The following is a 20,162-nucleotide window of genomic DNA, read 5'->3' as shown; positions in this document are numbered from 1 at the left end:
CAGGGGGAATGAGATCAATGGCTTCCCCTAACACCTAGAGCTGTGTGTCACCAGGAGCTCTGGCACAAACCGTGAGCATAAGAGAATCACGTTTAACATTACATTCCATGTCTCCTCTGTGGTTGGAGGCCTGCCCCTGTGGGCTGAACCCTTCTCCAGGCCTAAGTGTATTGCAACAGTGGCTTCAACCCACCTTCTAGAAACTTCTAGTTTCCTGGGACTCGGTCCTGAATAATGGGATCTATTGCTCATATTTAGGTGGGGAGGGAAGCCTGTTTTGGAGATTCTGAAAAAGACTCTTTACTAATGGAAAAGAATTTGGAAAAAAAGAAAAGACATAAAATGAGGGTCTCAGGAAGGCGTCTTTCTTCTGTAGCAGCACATGCTGCTGGTATACAGGCACACAGCCCCTGGGACTGTTGTCACAGTCAGAGGCACTGGAGAAAGGATGCTGATGGGAGAGGAGCTGGCAGTGAGGAGACTGGGAAGTGCCTGGTTCAGGAATGTCACTGGAATGTGACCCATGCAGAACTTCCCAGCTTCAGGCTTCAGGAACTAACCCCTATTGCTTAATCCCCCATAGCCAGCTTTTTGTAACTCCTTGAATCTCCTATAGTGGGTTGCTGTGAAGAAGCTGCTGTGTCTTTTTACACATAAGGGAGCTAAAGCCCAAGAAATTTCCCATTTGTCAAAAGTCATGTGGCTGCTAAGTGATAGTGCCTGGGAGATCCGTGCCTGATGCCCAGTCAGCCCTTTTGTCTGCACTCGGCCACCTCCCGGGTTGGCTTTCCCGTCCCCTCCACATAGTGGGCACGGTTAGATTCATCTCCTCTCTTCTCGAGGCATAGTACTCTAGCCCCTATTCTGACAGGACTTATTCTTCTTCAAAAAGAAAATGAGACGGACAAGAGCTGAGAGAATTTGCATAGCAGGTATGGGGTGGGGTGGGAGGTGAGGGCACGAGGGACTCAAATGCAAGCCTGCCAGCTGCGGGACTCTGGCTTTCCAGGTTAATGATGGCTGCACATCACCACTGCTTCCAGGTGCCAAGTGGGTCATGAAGAGCTCGGGTTTGGCCAGACAGTCCCACGTGCAGGTCCCAGCTCTGCCCCACAGAAGTTCTATGAGTCTGAGGCAGTCCCACCGCCATGTGACCTCTTTGAGCCTCAGACTCTCCAACTGTATACGGAGCTAATGACCCCCTTCTGGCATGGCTTCATGGAGACATGAAGTGCGTCTTCCAAATGCCTGGCTCTCCACAAAGGCTGGTTTCCTCTCTTGCCTTTTCTTCATCAGTTCCTGCTGCCACATGGAGGCCACTCCCGAGGCCACTGGCCAAGCTGTTCCAGAGATGCCCACCACGTGGTTGGCAGGGACCTGAGCACACACAACACACTGGAGATAAACACAGGGTCCAGGCACCTGATTCTGAACAATGGGTTATTCTGGGGCTTTAATTGCTCCTCAGGGGGCAGATAGGCTCTGCACAGTGATCAACGCTGGAGGTTGGGAAGAGCACCAAGCCGCTAACTGTAGAGTTGACACACCAAGTGCAGGTGCAGAATTCCATTCATCAGCTACACATCCCAGAATGTCACAAAGGAGGGTGCTTCACAAGGCACTAGGGTGATCAAAATTCTAGTGTACAAATGGGGAAACTGAGGTGCAGGGAAACAAGAGCTTTGATCAAGGCTTCAACAACTATCCCCCTGGTCCTTCCTCCAGGCAGGGCTCTGTGCTGTGCTTAGGAGGAGTGAAAGAGACAGACTCTATCGTGGGGACAAGCATGAAAGGAAGTATGAAAGTATGAAAAGACTGTGGTAGTGTGAAGGAGGTACACTCTTTCTCCTGGGCCATCATTCAATAAGGAGGGGCTCGACTGTGCCAAATCCTAAGTGTCTCAGGAGCTAGAGACACAGAGGGCAGTCTAACGCCTGCCTTCGCTGGGTTTGGTCTCATAGCTGAGGCACAGTAGTGGGCAGATGGAGAAAGGCATGATAGAATGCTGGGGCTATATATGCACTAGAGAAAAGAGAGGGGATATGGGGACTCGAAGATCTACAGTTGGCTGATGCTTTAGGCAGATGGCTGGGGTCCATGCTAATGGGGACAGATTAACTTTAGCAGGAAGACAGTCCGTGCAAATAAATGTTCTTTCCCGAGTGATGATGGAGAGCCATACTCTGAGTTGACCTGCTTCCTGGGCCACTGAGAACCTAACAGAGCCAAGATCTGCCCAGCGCTCTGCACAGCATGCATCACCCCCTCAACTCCCATAGCTACTTCTTCCTACTCATCAGGGAGGAAGGCGACAGGGAAACCCTTCAGCTGTCGCCCTGAGGCTAGACTTATGCCAGGATAGATAGAGGAGACCAAAAGGCGGACCCTCTATCACCCACACATAACAGGGCAAGCCTGGTTCTCTCTTTGTCACCTCCTGCCTGATGGAAGTCTTGGTGTTAGACATCTTAGGTCCTTCCACCACTGGTGAGCTGGGTGACCTTGACAAGTCCAGCAGAGCATCTGTCACACGTAGACATTGCTGTTCTTGAAGAGACACTGGGAGGGTGTAATGAAGTGAGGCAAGCAGTACTCATAGCAGCCTCTGACCTGCTGAGTTCTTGGCCAATGCAGACCCTGGGCCCTCTAGCATCAGTTCCCCTGGTAGCAGTCTACACCCCCAGCCCAGCCCAGAGCATCCTCCTGTCTCAAGGTTCCTCTAGCCCTGACAGCATCTTTTCCTCCTTTCGCTCCCCTTCTCATTCTCTCTCCCTCTCTCCTCCCTCCATTCTTCCCTTCCTCCTCTCCTCCCAGCTTCCATTTTCCTTCCTTCTCTGTCTTTCATCACTGAGGGTTGAACCTAGGTCCCCATCAGCAGATTATCTCACTAAGTTGCCTAGGAAGGCCTTGAACTTGCTAACTTCCTGTCTCAACCTTCTGAGTACACAGATTTCCATGCCAGAACCACCAGGCTTGGATTTGTCTTTTCTTCCTGTATTTACTATTGGCCCTGAACATGATGATTACCAGCTCCCAGAGAGCAGCCAGAGTCATCTGCCTGAATCCGGCAGGGAACCACACTGGGCTACCATGCAAGTTGAACTTGGAGGACAGGGCAGGTTGAATTCTGGGTTCAGAATCATCTTTCTTCTCTAAATGATGCTGGGAAAGTTAACTGGTATTTGTGAATGAGAACGGTAATTGTGCCCCAGGCTCTGCAAAATTATATGGTGACTTCAATACTACTGTTTCCATTATAGAATGATGGGTTGAAACACGAGTTCATTCAATTTGTAACCTACGGTCCTTCCCACAATGTCTTGCTCCCTGGATGTTCTGTCTCCTGCTGTCCTTTCCAGCTATGGGGGACTTACAACCTGCAGGCAGCCTAGGGTGTGTTTTGACAGTCTCTGAGTATCCCAGATTTGCTTATGTGTTGTTTTAATCCTGCCATGCTGAGTTCCGGGATGCAGAGAAATGAGTAATGCTTAACCCCCTGGGGGAGGGCACCCAGTAGGATGTTAGGGAGCCAAAAGCACCAGAAATGGTGTCTCTGGTCATCAGGTAGGGAGTGGCCCTCTGCAGGCTACCAACTACCCCGTCATGGCCTCAGAGCTAGCAGCTCCTTTCAAGAGTTCTGCTTCCCTGGGTACCTCCTGCCCTGGCTGCTCAGGGGCTGGACTGTGGGGCAAGGGTTCTTAAGCCCTGATGTATGATTGATGACTCGGATGAGCTCACCGGCTCAGGGAGGGAGGGTGCTCCAAGGGGAGACTGGAGGGAGGCTGGTTATGGATTTTAACCCTCTGATGTTATTGGCTGGGAATTTACCATCAATAATTCAAGACAGTAGGGAGGAGGGGAAGAGAAAGAGGCAAAAGTGAGAGGGAGGTGAGGGGAAAGGGAGGGAAGGGATGGAGGAAAGGAAACAGACAGGAAGGAGGCAGAGACAGAGATGTGGGTGTTTCCCATGGCAAGGTGCCCCCCACCTCCTGTCACTCAGCAACTGCTGTTGTCCTTGGCAACCAATGGTACTCTTCAGGCTCAAGGGAGAAGGGGCAAAGGGTTGCTGACTACAGGACCTAGGGTTTTTGTTGCTGTTGTTTGTTTTTGTGTTTTGTTTTGTTTTCTCCATTCCTTAGCACTCGAAGGTGGCCAGAACAGGAAACAGGGGACCCAGAAGGTCCCTGCCAGTCTCAAAGACATTGAGGCCCAGCTCACCGGGGACTGACCTGTGGTGAGGAGAGCCTGGGAGTTCTGTCACCCCGGAGAGAAACCAGCCATTGGCCTTCTGGACAATACCAGAACTTTGTTGCTGAAGCTGGAAAAATTAACTGCTATATTTAAAAAGCATTGTTCAGTTGCTATGGCAACAGAGGGGCTAAGAATAATATAAAAAGAAGATGATATGCCAGGTTGTCACTGGCAACCCAATTTTAAGTGTGTGTGTGTGTGTGTGTGTGTGTGTGTGTGTGTGTGTGTGTGTGTGTAAAGAGTTAGGTGGGGAAAATGGCAAGGTTCAGACCATCTTCCCTGTGCCCTCTGGCACCATCTGCCCTGGCAATGTGTCCAGGCATCAGCCAGACCTGGCACCTCATGGATCTGCCTAATTCTGAAGAGAACTGGCTCATTCTGGCCTTGTGCCTAAATAAAGGTAGCTCTCAGGCCCCTGATTGCTGTCCTTTCCTGGCAGTCCCTCCCCAACCCCCACTGCCTAGATTGCTCCCCCCACCCCACCCCATTGCGGAACCCCAGCCGGAGGCACCTCTCAAGCAGATGGCCCCCAAATAGCATCTTCTTTCCAATCTCAGAGCTTTCAGCAGCCCGGTGGACTCCCAGGGGACCACCAGGGAAGGCAGATGGTCAGGAGAGAAGAGCCCGAGACACATTTATCAATCTGCAGCCTGGATGGCAGGTGGCTCAGCATGGGTGGCGGTTCTTCTCATGCTGCTGGAGAGAAGTCCAGCTGGGCCCAGGGGGCCTGGAGGAGACCCACAGCAGGTGAGGGGAGCTATACGGGAGACCCATGGGCCCTCATGTACCTGACAGCTGCTTGACAGAGTTGAGGTAGCTGCACCACACCCATAGGGAGACACAGCAGCAAACAGTCAGACAAGATGCCCACTGTACTTTGCTGGTAGCAGGTTTTAGAAGCATCCATCTGCTTTTGTATCTGTCAAAGTCATGCAATGGGGGAGAAAAGCTTTGAAGTCAGCCAATCCAGGATTCCCATGCAGGCTGTCACAGACTGTCATGCGAACAAGGTGTTCACCATCTCTGAAAGTGATAGCTTTAGAACTATGGATGGGCCTCAGTGAGCTGGAGTTACTAAGGTGCCCACTGGGCATGGAGAACAAACTCCCTCAGTGCCCTGTTTCACTGTGGGTCCTGACATCTTGGTTGGCACTTTACACCAAGCTCAAGTTCAAATCAATCTGCTCAATGAAACACAGAGTGGCGCGTACCAGGGAGGCACCGGCACACAGAAATGGGTTATGAGGGACACTGGTGGATCATTGTGAACAGAGGGCTCTGCTGATTCCAGAGGAAAGGAGAGACTTCCTACAGGTCTGAGGACAGAGATGGGGAAGGAAGGCCTGTCTATGTAGGCATGGCCTGAGCAAAGGGTCAGGAAAGCAGGTGTGTGACAAGGAGAGGAAGGGACAGCAGGACCCATGGGGAACTAGCCATGGGGTGATCCTGGATGGAGGATGCTAGTGGGCCTAGCACAGGAGGCCAGGCCACGGGAGAAGGCTTGAGCTTAGACAAGGGAGGATTTCACAGCCGACAGGCAGTACCTGTGTTCACGATGCTCTTCGGTCATCTCAAGATAGATAGAGGGCGAGTCTATTTAAGGTCTCTTTAGGGCTCCCCACAGCCCAGGGTATCCACTGTATACAAGAGGAGCTTCACAGTAATGGCAGTGGGTATATTGATCACATTTCAGGGCAGGTATCATATTCACTTCTGTGTGTGCGTGAACTTTTTGTTCTGTTTATGTGTGAGATAAAGAACATGAAATGGGGATGGGGAGCTTGAAGGAGTTGGTGACGAGAAGGAATATAATCAAAATATATTGTATGGATTCTCTCTCTCTCTCTCTCTCTCTCTCTCTCTCTGTGTGTGTGTGTGTGTGTGTGTGTGTGTGTGTGTGTGTGTGTAGCATCATGCTGATTCCAAAACATCCTCTAATAGGAGATTCCAAGAGAGGTTTCATGGTATGTGTGGTCACAGAGAGCTTTCTGGAAGAGAGGACATGGAATAGCCTTCCAGAAAAACAGCAGAGCCCTGGTCAGAGGGCAGGTAATGGTGCACTGGTAGATCTGGGCAGGGCTGGGCTAGAGCCATGACTGCCTGATTTTGTGGCTGTGTTCTGTGGCAGTAAAGAGTGGTGTAGAACAGGTAGACTGGGCAAGGCAGGAAGAAGTGAGCCATGGCTGCTGGAAGCCAGGCTGGGAAGCCGTCCCTCTCATCACAGATGAGGTTGTTCTCTACAGGCTGAGCCCCAGGTACAGAGCTCAGGCCTTGAGCAGCCTGCTGTGGAGATGGAGCACATGTGTGCGCAGCACAGTGAGGCCTGCCTCTACTCCAGTGTCCTCCCTTGACAGGCCACCAGATGCTTTCCGTCCTGCTCTCTCAGGGGACGTGAGGTTGGGTGTCCCTTGGTGGAGGTGTCAGACCTGGGCTTCCTAGGAGCTCAGGAAACACAGAGAGCTGTCTCCAGTGCCACTGTTTCTAGACACCCTAATGTGGGCAGGTGTATCCCTAGGAAGGCTGTATCTTGTCCCCTCTTCCTCCTTTAACCAGTTTTTATAGGAGCACGCTATGGGCCAAGCACAGTTGTAAGAATAGAATCAGACAACGCAAACCTCTGTTTCCCCCAAACTCACATTCTAAGGGGGGAAAGAGATGGAAGTTAAACAAGGAAAAGTTTATCAAGCAGCAGGGAGCACTGGGGAAGCAACTGGGAATTGAGAAAGGGCTGAGAAAGTGAGAACAGGAGGTGACAGGGAAGGCCTGGTTAAAGCGTGGGCTTCCATAGCGAGGCATCACAGCCAGACCTAGAGACAACGAGAAGACAGACTCAGATGGGTGGGAAACTGCAGTTGTGTGAGCAAGCGGGGATGAGGGAAGTTTTCTGTCCTTGGTCCAGGGCCTATATGTTACAGCATGATTCGCTCAATGCATTTCAAGGCATGGGTTCTGGCCAGAGGTCAGACACTGGTTATATGGAAAAGCAGAGTGGCAGGCAAGTGAGTTGTTTGGTTAACACATACTGACGGAGCACCTACCCCAGGTGCCAGCTGCATGGAGAGACCCAGACATTCTCAGGGAGCATGCATTGTAGGTGCATGCACACACGCAGGAGTGTGTGCAGCTGTGCGTACAGAATCCTGAGGTCAGCCTCTAGGGCCGTTCCTTAGGTGCCATCCACTTTATTTTTGTCTTTGCTTTTGAAACCGAGTTTTCCCTGGCTGGGAACTTGCCAAGCAGGCTAGGGTTTGTTGGCCAGAGAGCTCTAAGGATCCATCTGCCTCTGGCTCCCCAGTGCTAGGATAACAAGTGTGTGCTACCACACCCAGCATTTAAAATAAGTGCTGGGGAATCAAATGCAGTTCTTCACACTTGCAAGGAAAGCACTCTACCCACTGAGCCATCTCTCCAGCCCTCAAGAAGCCTACAATCTAAGGAAGACCCAGAAGGGGGGACAGAACACACAGATTCTAGGTCCTGGAATCTGTGAGCAAAATCTAGGGATTTCAGAATCAAAACGATAACATCTGGTGGCAGAGGACACCATGCTATGCGACATGAGACTTTGAGGACTTTCAGCAGCCTCTAGTCCATTCTAGACCATGGAGATCTTGGAATATAATGTACTGAATGGACCCACTGGGACAGCCAGTGGTGGGCTCAGGATGACAGGCTCTCAGGTTAGAGGGCACTGATGGCTTGCGGTGGAGCAGACAGACAGTCCATGGCTCTGTGCCTCAGTTCAATCATGGACTGCTAGTGCACACACCTCAGTGTCTGCCCCAGGATTTAAGATAACAGGCCAAGGGCTCAGTGGGGTACGCACCCCAGATGCTTGCTGTTGTTTCAGTTCTAGGTAGATCTTGAAGGACAGTGGTAACACTCTTTGTAGGTGACAGAGATGCAACCTGCTGGGATCTGAGTAGCTGTCCTGGCCCAGATAGCAGCAGGCTTATCCCACAAGTAGCCGTCTATACATGCCAACAGAAGGGCGCAAGGCTCATTTCTCCCCCCTCCCCCCAGAGACAACAGCATGGGAGATGTGGCCTGACGTCACTGACAGCAGGAGCCAAGGCCAAGGAGGATCAGAGAAGGCTCCTGTGAGCTTTAGGTAGGGGCCAAGAAGCAAGCTTTAAAAGGCATCCCTCTGCCTGGGTGTAAACCACCCAGACAGATCCGGGACACACAGGAGGCTCCTGAGCAGTGACAGGAAACATGTTCCTTTGGTTTTGAGATACGGTTCCATATAGCCCAGGATGGCCTCGAACTCACTGTGCAGCCAAGGATGACTGAATTTCTGATCATCCTGCCTCTGCCCTCTGAGCTCGAGTTTACATACATGCACCCAGACCCCATTTATGTGGTGCTGGGGATTGAACTCAGGGCCTACATAGACTAGGCAGACACCCTACCAATTGAGCAGCTTCTTCAGCCCTGGGAAGCATACTTCTGATAGAGCAAAGTACCACGGCCAGGTGGCTGGAACTGAGGCTCACAGTGTGCCGCCACCACCATGGACAGGGGAATATCCAGGCACCCCAGGATGTCTGAACTGGACAGAGAAGCTCTGGAGGGGGGCAGATGGGGAAGACTTGGCCAAGTAAACTAAGTAAGAGAAGAGCATTCAAGCAGAAAAGGAAAAGAAGCCAAGAAGAAGAGTGAGGCTCAGAGGTGGAGGCAGGGGATTTCCATTTTGGTTAGGACCTACCTACCCCAGAATTTCAGCTGACCTTCAGCCAACACTCATTCCCTCACCCACAGGGGCAGTTCCCCTGTCTACAACACACTGAGACTCTGCCTATCATTTTACCTCCTGTGACCTCACTGCCCCACACTGATTCTTTTCCTCACCAAGAGACCCAGTCTCAAGAGCCTCTGGGTTCTCGAAACGTCTGTCTCTGGGGACCCAAACTGTAGTCACAGGACGGAATGACATGTGACTAAAACTTGGGGAACAGGCAAACAAAGACCAGGGGCCTCTGTATAACAGACATACAGTGGCCAGGTAAGTGGCCTTTCCTACACCTCCCCTATCCACCTTCAAATGCCAGGCCTCCATCTGTGACACAGAGTACACAGGCATTCCTTTGAGTCTGACAGCTTGACCAATCATCTCTGAGCAGAGCAGGAGAAGCAGTTACTAAATTCACCATGGAGATGGTTGACGGTGTTGTCTGTTCTTTGGCTGACTCCAGAGGAACACCACAGTCAGCCAGCCCCAGCAGTGACAGTCAGCCAGCCCCAGCAGTGGGCATCAGCACTAGCATATGACCTCCCTAGAGTCCAGTGTATACAACACTTACAGGAGGAGTCAGCGAGCCACTGATGGGACCCAAGGCAAACCCTGGTCTCAAGGTCATAAGGAGAGATCGGAGCCCTGCATGCTGCTGCTGGGTTATAGAAGGAACAGGGGCTGTAGAAAACAGCACAGAGAGGCTGCAGAAACCCAAGGCAGCAGTGCTGTGTGGTCAGGCAGCAGTCTTTCTGCTGGGTATGTGTTAAAAATGAATCTCAAAGCAATGTTGTACTGCTACATATGTGACAGTGTGGACCCTGGTAGTCACAGAGCAGGATACAAAGCTCCACTGATAAGGAAAGCATGCTATCCACGGGTATGTATTTATACTCATAACCAAGTAAGACATGGCCTTAACAAAGAAGGACACCCTGTAGTAAGTGACAAAGTGAGGAGAGTGGAGGAAAGACATCACGCTAAGGGAATGAAACCAGTCACAGCAAGACATACTCTTGCATGGTTCCTTTTGTACGAGGTATCTAGACTGGTAGAAACAGAAGGCAGAGTGGCCAGGATCAGGCATCAGGGGAATAAAGTGTGCCTGTACAAGTCCATATTTCAATGAATCGAATCAGGAAATTCTAAAGATCTGATGTATAGCCATGTGCCCAAGGCTAACAATACCACCGCACACATGAAGTGTGGTCACAGGGAAGGACTCATGCCAAATGCTCTTACTACAGACTTTTATAGGCTCATAAGCCAGAAAGAGAGGTGTAGGCAGGTGTGCTGGTTAAATACCAGTGCTAACAACTAGTGTTTATATAATCTGGATGCTGTGCCAGGCAGAGACTGGAGTCACTGCCTACTGGTAACTCATCGCACACTGTGGAGAACCTCATTCACCTCCCCAAGCATGGGAGGAAACTGGCAAAGTGGCTGAGTGATTTGTCCACATTGCTCATGGGAACAGAGCTGCCATCACAACCTGGGCTGGTGGCCCCAGTCCACCTCCCCAACAGCACTCTCTGCTGCCCTTTGGGGACCCAGATTTCTAGTCACTGTCAGACGGTTTGCATTCTTCGGGGAGCAAGGAAGGGTGACCTTCATCTGAGAGCACGACATGGACTCTTTCTTACACCAAACTCCAGGTAATGCCAGGCCTTCACTTCTAATGAAGTCCCAGTGGCGGGCCATAGGAGGAACTGAGGGGCTTTGGGCCCAACAGATCACCTTTCCCCTGGAACTCCTGTTCCCTTCGGGGTCCGCTGGTCCACATCCTTCCTTCCTTTCAGGAGTCCCAGCAGCCCTGGCATGCATCTCCTGTGCACTGGGAACCCCATGCAGCCTGACCCGGCTGTGGCTTGTCTTGTTTTCCCCCACACCCTTTGGCCCTTTGACTTTTCTGGCTTTTAGAACAGGCCTGCGATGCAGCTGCTGCATGTGAGAGATTTACTGAGATGACATGAATTTCCTACAGATGTTAGCACTGGCCCTGACCAGATCATGACATTAACAAAGGAAGTCTAGTTATTCTACCCACCTGCCCCCTCTGTTTTCAAGAGCCTTTTTTGTTTGAGTATCCTGTCATACATAGAGGCTGGGATATAGCAGGATGGTCCTTAGTTTCCAGGTATCCCATAGTCCAGTTGGGATATAGATCAGCAAAGATGGCTGTAGTATGTCAGGTCTTCACAAGGAGGTTCGGCAGCACAATGGATAGACAGGCTTAAGAACACCCAGAGCACTCATGGCAGTCTTCCTAGAAGAGGCAGATCTAACACTGAGTGAAAATATAAGAAGGGGTTGGGGGTGGGTGGGTCACGAGAAAGCAGGTCAAACATAATATACAGAGGAAACCACATTTGAAAGACCCAGAGGCACAGGGGTGCCATGGGCTACTGTAAATGCTGGGGAGAGGACAGGACTACAGGCATTTCTAGGGGCCCTTGCAAGCCACTAAAGGAATTTGATGTTTAATCCTACAGGTTGTAGGGAGTTAATCAGGGGATGAAGGGTCCAGATTTGTGTTCTAGAAAGACCACCATGGTTTACCAAATGCCAGGCCAGAGGAAGCATCTTGGCAGACATTAGCAGTATCCATAGAAATACAAATCCAGGAAGGCAGAGGTGCTGATGTGGGGGTGACAGGAGGGAGCCCACAATACATTTGACCTTAAGCCCACAGTACTTAACTGAATTACAGAAGGGAGTATAGCATCTAGGGTCAAAGATAAGACCCGAATCCAGAGCGTCTTATCCCTTTCTTCCAGGAAGTCTTATCTCCTGCCTCAGTCAACCTGACTGCACTGCAGAACTGAAAACCATGAGGTCCTTGAGGGGAAACTCCATGGGATGTTAACCATCTGGCTCAGGACCTGGGAATAATTTTACTAGCAGAAAATATGCCCACACCATAGACACACACACACACACACACACACACACACACACACACACACACACCCACACACACACGGACACCATGCATACTCACACGCACCCTATAAGAGCATACCACCGGTCTCAGCAGAACAAGCCAATTCCAATCACCTTGCTAACATGTGTGCCCTGAGCTCAATTCGCTTTGGTGCCTGTCAGCACTTATTAGCCATGAAGTAGAAGCAGGCACCAAGGGCCAATGAGATGATTATAAGTAATGATTTTGCTCTCTGCTGCCAATTGGGAAGAGGGAGCTCTCAATTTCTTTGAGCCGTGGGAGTCTCTGAGGGACTGAGGCTAGGGCTGAGATAGGGGCTAGCTCTCCTGTCCCGTTCTTTGTTCAGAGATGGAAAGCTCTCAGATCATGTGAGTGACACTAGCTGGCGAAGCATGCTGGTGCTCCCACAGGCCCGAGACTCCTGGTTTAGAGGTACATTGTAGGCAGGTTTCCCAACTACTTCCAAATGTCACTCCCTGGTGCGGCCTTCAGTCTCCTGGGAGCGCAGCAGCTTCAGGAGTGGCTTAAGAGTCTGTGGTCTCTTCAGATTGGCGAGGTCAGCACGAGGATGTCATGGGACTGGGCTGTGAGAGCCCCCTTCTACTGCTGTTCCTCTGTCACCTTCAACAGCCACTCCCAAAGAAACAGGCATGCCTTCCGTTAGAAAGCTTTAAGGCCAGCCTTCCACATGTCTGCCCACTGCTGCAACTGTCCCACTGTGCCCCTTGGAAGTCCTGGTAGATCCCTGGAGAAAGGGAGGTACACAGGCTCCCTAGAACTGTTCTTTCTCGTCACTACTGCTAAGTGACATGGGCAGAGATAAAATGTGATTCCACAGCCAGAAGTACAGAAGGCCCCAGGACAGCATGAAACAGCGTCACAAATCCCAGCAGCTCTTCTCACGTCTGTCTCTGGCCCTCGGAGGCTCGAGTGGAGACCTGAGGCGTCCTGCTCAGGGCAGATGTCTTACACTAGGAGGCAGGAATAGGTAAGGGGCAAATCTTGGGAGACCTTTGATGTGCAAGTGTGTGATACCAGGTAAAGACTGAGGGATTGGACTGGGGCTGGAGCTCAGTGGTAAAGTGATGAGGCCCTGAGTTCAACCACTGCCATGAAAAAAGAAAGGAAGAAAGGAAGAAAGGGAAGGAAGAAGGAAAGGAAAGAAAAGGAAAAGAAAAGAGAGTGAACTTAGCCCGAGTTCCCAACCCCCCAGGCCTCACATAGTCCTCCCCTGGTATAAACCTTGCAGGATCTTGTCTGAGGTCATGATCTCAGGTCCAGCTAGACAGTGCTATCTGGTGGATAGACATGCAGCCATGCACTATTGCAAGACTAAGAGGAGTCCTAAGTTCTTAGTCTCTGCTTCAACATGACGGTCTATGAGCTTTCCCTCCTTGTGATCGCAAACCAACCCAGGGAGGTGTGGTGGGCCAGCTGCTTGTCTCCCCAGTTTATAGAAGAAGAAACTGAGGTTCAGAGTGTTCAACTGACTTTTCCAAAGTCCCACAGTAAAAGCAAAAGGCAGAACTGAAATCCAGCTCGTCGTCTTCTCCGTCTTGGTCTGAAAAGCAGAGCCCCGTCAGGATGAGTACACACACAGGACCGCCAGCCTGTGATCCCGCCTCCAGACCTCCCTGGCTTCAGCACAGGCAGGAATGAAGTCAGACCTCTGCTCTGGGGTCCTGCCTTCAGTCTCTTGTCTTCTCAGCCCTGCCACAGCCTTACCCAGTTACAGAGACAAGGGAAAGATGATTATTTGCAAAGAAATGCTGCCGAGAGGCAAAGATTCCTATGGCCCCCTCTGGACAGTCAACCATCACAAACACATGTGGCCCTGCTTAAGGTGATCAGGAAGGGATAATTAAAACCTGCTTGGAACCATCACTGCTTGTGGCCAACAGCACCTGCTCCTTCCAAGGGGAGATAGAGCTGAGCAGAAACCTTAGACAGATCCCTAAAACTAACCCACAGACCTCCGCAGTCCAGAGGAGCCACCAGGAAAGGAGGGACGGTGTCCCTCTGTCTTTTCACCTAGCTGCCCCCAAACACAAGTAGGCACTACAGAACTCCAGACCAGGGTAGATAATCATGGAACGCAGATGACTCTGTCTCAATCCTACGGATGAGAACAGGATGCCAGAGATGAGGTGACCAGTCCCAGGGCCACTTGAAGAGCTGGGAGCAAGTACATCCCTTACCTGGTATACTGTTTGGCTTAAAAAACATACATTACAAAGATTAATTTTGCTGAAAAATGATTGATAATGATGACTCTTAGCCCTAAGGAGTCACTCTGACTGCCTAGTAAGGACTGTCTAGCATCAGAAATGTGATGTGTCCCAGCCAGGAAATCAAACCCTGATAGGGGTGGATAGCCAAGTCAAACAAATGGCCCATCTTGAACATTCCAAACCAGTAAGACCTTAAAATCATCCAGCCGTTTTCATACCTGAAGCCAACTGTTTTCTTTGAACATTTTGGACTAGCCCAGCAGCTCGTCTACTATTGAACACTTCTGCTTGCTACAAAGTTCCCTTTTCAGCTAAAGCTTGACTGACTGCCCTCCCTCCCTTCTCCCATTTCTCCCTCCCTCTCCTCCTCAGTCTTTGGCTGCCCTCAGTCTTCACTCTAGATGTTTGAATATTGCTGGGCTCCATATTGACTATAATCCCTCCCACGCGCCCTCTCTAGTCAGGAAGGTCATGTGACACAATGTTTATTTATCATCTTGGATTGGAACCCCTGCTCAAGCCATCCCGACTTACTGCTGCCTTGGTGGTGTTAGGAGTTTTCCGGTGTCTTGGTGTTCAAGAGCAAACACCCATGCATCCCGCAATGGCTGCTCAACGGCTCACTTCCCATGCCCCTTCCACACCATGCTGCCTGCTCCATCCCAAGGAGCCTTGGCTTTGAACCTGTGTTCCTGCTCCTTTGACCCTTCCAACCTGCATTCAGACCCCAAGTGCGCCCTAGGTCTGCCTTGAATGCTGCTTCTTCCCATGCGTCGTTTCATGGGCCTTCACATCCTGAGGCTGGTTTCTTCCTCCACGTCACGCATGGGGAGAGGCCTGAGCCCTGGGTGAGCTGGAGAGCAGAGGCCTGAGAATGGCTGGGATCTTTGGCCTGCTGAAGGCCAACACAGGTTCCTCTGAGTGACGGCAGATATTTCTGCCCCATTCCAAGCAGACACACCCTTCCACGGGGATCCCAAGGCAGAGGAGGGAACATGAGTATAAGGCAGAGGGTTGGTGTGGGGTGGGAGACACGCCGACAAAGGGAAATGAAAGTGGCCTTGAGAAAAAGGAACGAGGGGGGAAAGCAGAATTCAAACAAGTGACCGAGAAAATGAGAGCGCCCAGGGGAAGTGGTGGGTAAGGTGCTGAGGGAGGAATCCCCCACAGCCTGCTGTTTCCTCTCCTCTCAGAGGACGGACTGGGTGGGATTGGCTGGCCAACTGCTCCCTTGTCATCTGAGCCAGAGCAGATTAGGCAGAAGAGTTCAAAGTCCCAGCCCAGGAAAAATCATGGAACATAGAGCCTAAGTCTTTTTTCCTTCGTAGTGACTCTCAAGTGATTTCAAGACTCTCCAGGGCCTCCATTTTTCAACTTGTAAAATGGGTATAGCACTACTGGGGGCCAAGATCCTTGCATGGGCCTAATGGGACTCAGGGCAGAAGGCACCCAACCCTTCACTGCCTAGACAGACACCTCTCTGCAAACTCAGGCTCCATGACCACCCTATGCATTGTGGGTTCTCAAATGCAGGGTTGACACTGTAGACTCTGTACTCGGCTCTCTGCTCACTCCCTTATCCGGTAGCTTCTCTCTCAGGTGGGTGACTTAGCACAAGGAGCATGCCTCAAATTGGGTCTGACCACCCTCTATGTCTCTCTCTCACTGTGTGTGTGTGTGTGTGTGTGTGTGTGTGTGTGTGTGTGTGTGTGTGTGCATGTGTGTGAGCAGGGAAAGGAGACATAGGGAGTCAGGGCACAGGGCAAAGTGCTAGGGAACAGGATGAGGCCATGTCCTTAACCCAAGACCTTACCGATGGTCAGACTTGGTCAGGAGGGGTTTGCTGATGTCAGCTCCAGACATGAGGCTCCCTCTGCAGCCAGACTTCTGCCGGCCACAGCTGTCTGCAGGCATACTCGGGGAATCCCCACCCTTACCCCTGCCAACCCTGGGCATGGGGGCAGGTTCTTAGGAATTGGTCCAGCCAGGGGCTAATTCTAGGCCTGAGTGAGGGTAACCTAACCACTGGGACGAAGGTGTCACAAGGCCCAGCTGGGTCCCAGGCAGCAGAGGGGGTTTTTCCTCAGTTCATGTGTGGACTGCTAAGGGCTTTGTTTGCATAGAGGCCAGCTGCTGCTGTGGGGTCAAACTGTAGCCCATAGCCCCCACGTGGCTGCTGTCTTGTTCTCAGTCACAGCCACAGTAGTTGGGGGTTACCAGGCTGTCTCCACCATGTGCCTCTCCCTCTCGCTATTCAGGAATTTCCAGAACCAGGCTTTCTGTCACATGGCCCTCCAGGCCCCTGTTCGTTGCCTGATATAAAATGAGGTTCCTCACCATACCCACTCCAGGAAGATGTGAAGGTGAGATGAGATGGGGTGGGGGAGCCCCCTATGCACTGAGAAGAGATGGAGTGGGGGGTGTGTAGGGAGCACTGGCCACTCCTCCCTCTGTCTCATCTACACCTGTGTTACAGGTAAGGAGAGCTGAGTGTTCTGTGGCTGTGCTTCTGCTCACCCTGGCTCTGGGACTCACGGCTGGATTCCCTTCTCTGTCGAGCATGCGTCAGTAGCACGAAGCTCTGAGCTCTGGCTGGCAAGTGCAGTTTGCTGCCGTCATCCTGCCCTTCTATGCTCAGGGGCTCCATGGTTCCCACACTCCACCCTCCTCCTCAAACTTGTTGTTAGGAGAAATCTGTCATCCACCTTTGAGTCTAAGTGAGCCTCCAAAGACTTGAAAGCTGAAAGATTCTTGGAGTGTTTTGAATCTCCTCCTTCCCGCCCTCCACCCACTTTACAGAAGGAAAAGGAGAGAAGAGGAATCCTTGACTCTGGCTGGGAAGTAGCAGAGTTGTAGCTGGGAACAGAATACTCCACAGGCTGTGTGGTCCTTGAGTCTCCCAATCACTGTCCCACGCTTGCGTCTCTAGTTCTATTGACTTAAGAACAGGTCAGAGCTGGAGAGATGGCTGTGGGTAAAGGCTCGCTGCTCAGAACCCAGGTAACACTCCAGTATTTGTCCGTAATCCTAGGTAGTCACGAGGAATCATCTGGAAACTTGAGAGCAAGGTAGCCTGGAGCAGATAGCAAAGAGGCAGAGACAAGAGGACAGACTTGCCTCAAAACAAGACAGAAGAGCAACTCTCACAGTTGCCCTTTGACCTCCACACTCCTGCTGTGGCACATGCCTACATTCACACCCACATTTATACATATACTATAGATACAGGGCACAGGGGCTGAAAACATTCGAGCAATCTGATTCTACACAGAGTGTAAGATCCTGGGAGTAGGAAAGAGAATGTGTCATAACTGGAGGACCTACACTTGCAGGGTGGGGCACTTTCCTCTGTCCACGGGGATCCCCTTTCTTTAGAATGAGCCCTATTGGAAGACTGCAGAACCCTCATGGACTGGAGGTATGTCTTCTGTCCCCTGAGGAGACCTTGTGGTGACAATAGGGGAATTGATCCTGATAGCCAACGGCTCTGTGTGCAGGAAGCTCCAAGCCTCAGCCTTGCCCCTGTGGCCTTGAGAGTGCTGTTTCTGTCCTGGAGCCTCACCTCCTATCCTGAGGGGTAACCCGATGCCTCCCACTCTACACAATCTTGACAATCCGTTTTCCGTTTACCCTGTGGCTTGACTTTCTGGCCTCACCTTGCTCCATGTACCTGGTGTTAGAAGGGCCAGCTGCCTTGTAGCACTGACAGACTCCTGGAGTGCAGGAATGGGGGGTGGGGACATGGGCCATCAGGGGCATGCTGCAAAGTAATATTCAGGGCCAGTGGGGCAGAACCCATCTCTCTCGTGCTTTTTGCCTGTTAATAATGCATGGGCAGCCGGCGCAGGACTATCCCAGGTCTGAGGTCAGGTGGCATTAGGAGGACTCTAATGGTCCTAATTACCCTGGGAAGGTTCCCAAGTGGGATGTGGGCAGCATGGCGGGAAGCCAGGATTCCGGGCACTTAGGCCCACAGGTGGGAGGTTGGGGGCGGGGTAAAATGACAGCTTCCATAGGCCAGAATGCCCCTCAAAGAACCAGGGGTGAGCCAAGGTTTCCTGCATGGGCCATATTCCAGCAAAGGTTGGCACTGGCATACAGGTCACCAAGACGGCAGTGAGTCTGGAAAGTGTCCCATGAAGTTTTTTATGGCCCCCTGCTATGCTCCCAACCTGTACACCTCTAAGGATGTGGGACTCACCACCTCCTGGAATGACTCATAACCCTTCCTAAAACAGCTATGGCCTCTGAGGGAAAGGTAGTAACGCACAGAAAGACGACAGAGCAAATGACGTTGAATGTCAGTGGAATTAAGACTGAAACTGAATAAAGGGGCTGGTGTGGGGAACAGGCCAATTTCTAACACTGGGAACCCCAATTTCCCAGCAGCCTCAGGTCACCAACCTGGCCAGGTTAGCAGAGTCAGAGCCCTGTGTTTTTCCCACAGCCCAGGGGACCCTGTGACAATTGCCTCTCTGTCTTAGCACTCACTGATCAGTTCAGGGAAGTCACCCCCCACCTCGCAGCAGTTTTGAAGGACAGCTAAGCTCTAACATGCCACTTCATCTCCAAGTGTCTTTACCAAGTGGGGTCACTATGCAATCCACTGGGAGCTGGCAGCCTGACTTCGGAGGCTAACTTACAGGGAAGTACCATAGCTTCTACCGGGCTCTCTTTTGACTGTTGAACAGCCTGTGGGTGAACCAAGATTCCCTTTAGCTTTCATTTGTGGCCTCCTCCAGCCACTAATCCAGACACAATCCCCAGCCATGACTCACTCACTGACTACAACCTTGTGAGACCCTGTGCCAGGTCTCAACCCACAGAAATGGCTCATGTTTGAAGCTACTAAGTTTGGAGTCATTTGTTACAAGAAATAAAAAACAATTCTATGCCAAACAAATACTGCTCATGCGACAGGAATGCTTTCCTGCAAAAGAGTTTTCTTTTTTTTATCCTGGGGTTCATGGGGGACCCAGAAACAGTAAAAGATGAGGTCCCAGCTTGAAGTACATGTCAGGCTCACAGCCACTAGCAATGGGTGCAGCAGCAGATCTTGGGTGGGGATAGCCTATGCAAAGACTAGGAAGGAATTCTGAGGCGGGGGAGGGGGACTGCTGACTTGGATTGAACCAGATCAACTACATAGTGGAGGATGAGGGGCCATGATATCTGCCTGAGAGCTCCTACACTGACTGCTGTGGTCCTGACTCTATCATCCCTAAATAGAAACTGAGGTTAAACAATGTACTCCGGGTCACAAGACAGGAAAATGAAGGGGCCCAGATTTGAACTGAAGAGGACAGAGAGGGTAGCATTAACTGGCAAGGCGGAGTGCTAATGAGGCCTAGGATGACAAGGTCCCACAGCCATGGGGCAGAGGACTAAGGAGGTAGCCTAGACAAGCCCCTATAGGCTGGTGCCACAGAGCTACAGAAAGACAGAGAAAGCACAGGGGTGAGTAGTGAGGGGACAGGGTGGGGAGGGCATTGCAGGAGCAAAGGACCCAGATCATTCTCACCCACCCAAGTTCCTTGTCTCTACCAGGACAGTCCCACTGTTCTCACAACTTTCTGCCGAACTCACACACCCCCTCACAAGGCTCTGAGACTTCCTCATACAGCATGGGGACAAGAAAAAGGCAATCTTACCCGGGCCTGACAACTCCTTAGCAGAGCCCCTGCATCTGCAGGATGATGTCTTGACCTCTATGCTCCAGAGGCTCCTACTGGTGTTCTACAGGGCCCGAGGAGGGTAGGAAGAATAAGACCCCAAGTTCCCAGCCCCTACAGAGTCAGAAGCATCCCAGCCTGTCTCCTCCCTTGTCTCTGGTTCATATGGGCCTCGTACACAGCAAGTATTCAATTTATGCTCATAGAATAAACGACCGGGAAGGGACCAAACTCCATTCTGCAAGCACAGCAGTTCACAGCATGCTGGGAAATCACATGGAAAAAATGTCATAGCAGTGAATTTTCGTGCTGGTCTAGGAATCCAGGTCTCT

General features: G+C 51.3%; 1 protein-coding gene and 1 long non-coding RNA gene across 3 annotated transcripts in view; one reads left to right on the top strand and one right to left on the bottom strand.

Annotated features, from left to right (window-relative positions):
• Hivep3 (HIVEP zinc finger 3) overlaps window positions 1-20,162 on the bottom strand; it is a 402,467-nt gene that overhangs the window by 142,979 nt on the left and 239,326 nt on the right. The window lies entirely within an intron of this gene.
• Window positions 16,390-16,934, top strand: LOC120102966 (uncharacterized). The gene is made up of 2 exons (XR_005504970.2): window positions 16,390-16,521; window positions 16,635-16,934. It is a non-coding gene; the product is annotated as an uncharacterized LOC120102966 (long non-coding RNA).

The sequence above is a fragment of the Rattus norvegicus genome, chromosome 5, assembly GCF_036323735.1.
Source record: "Rattus norvegicus strain BN/NHsdMcwi chromosome 5, GRCr8, whole genome shotgun sequence".
In the NCBI taxonomy this organism is placed as follows: domain Eukaryota; kingdom Metazoa; phylum Chordata; class Mammalia; order Rodentia; family Muridae; genus Rattus; species Rattus norvegicus.
Note: the sequence above shows the minus strand (reverse complement) of the source record. Positions and strands in the feature narration are given on the sequence as shown.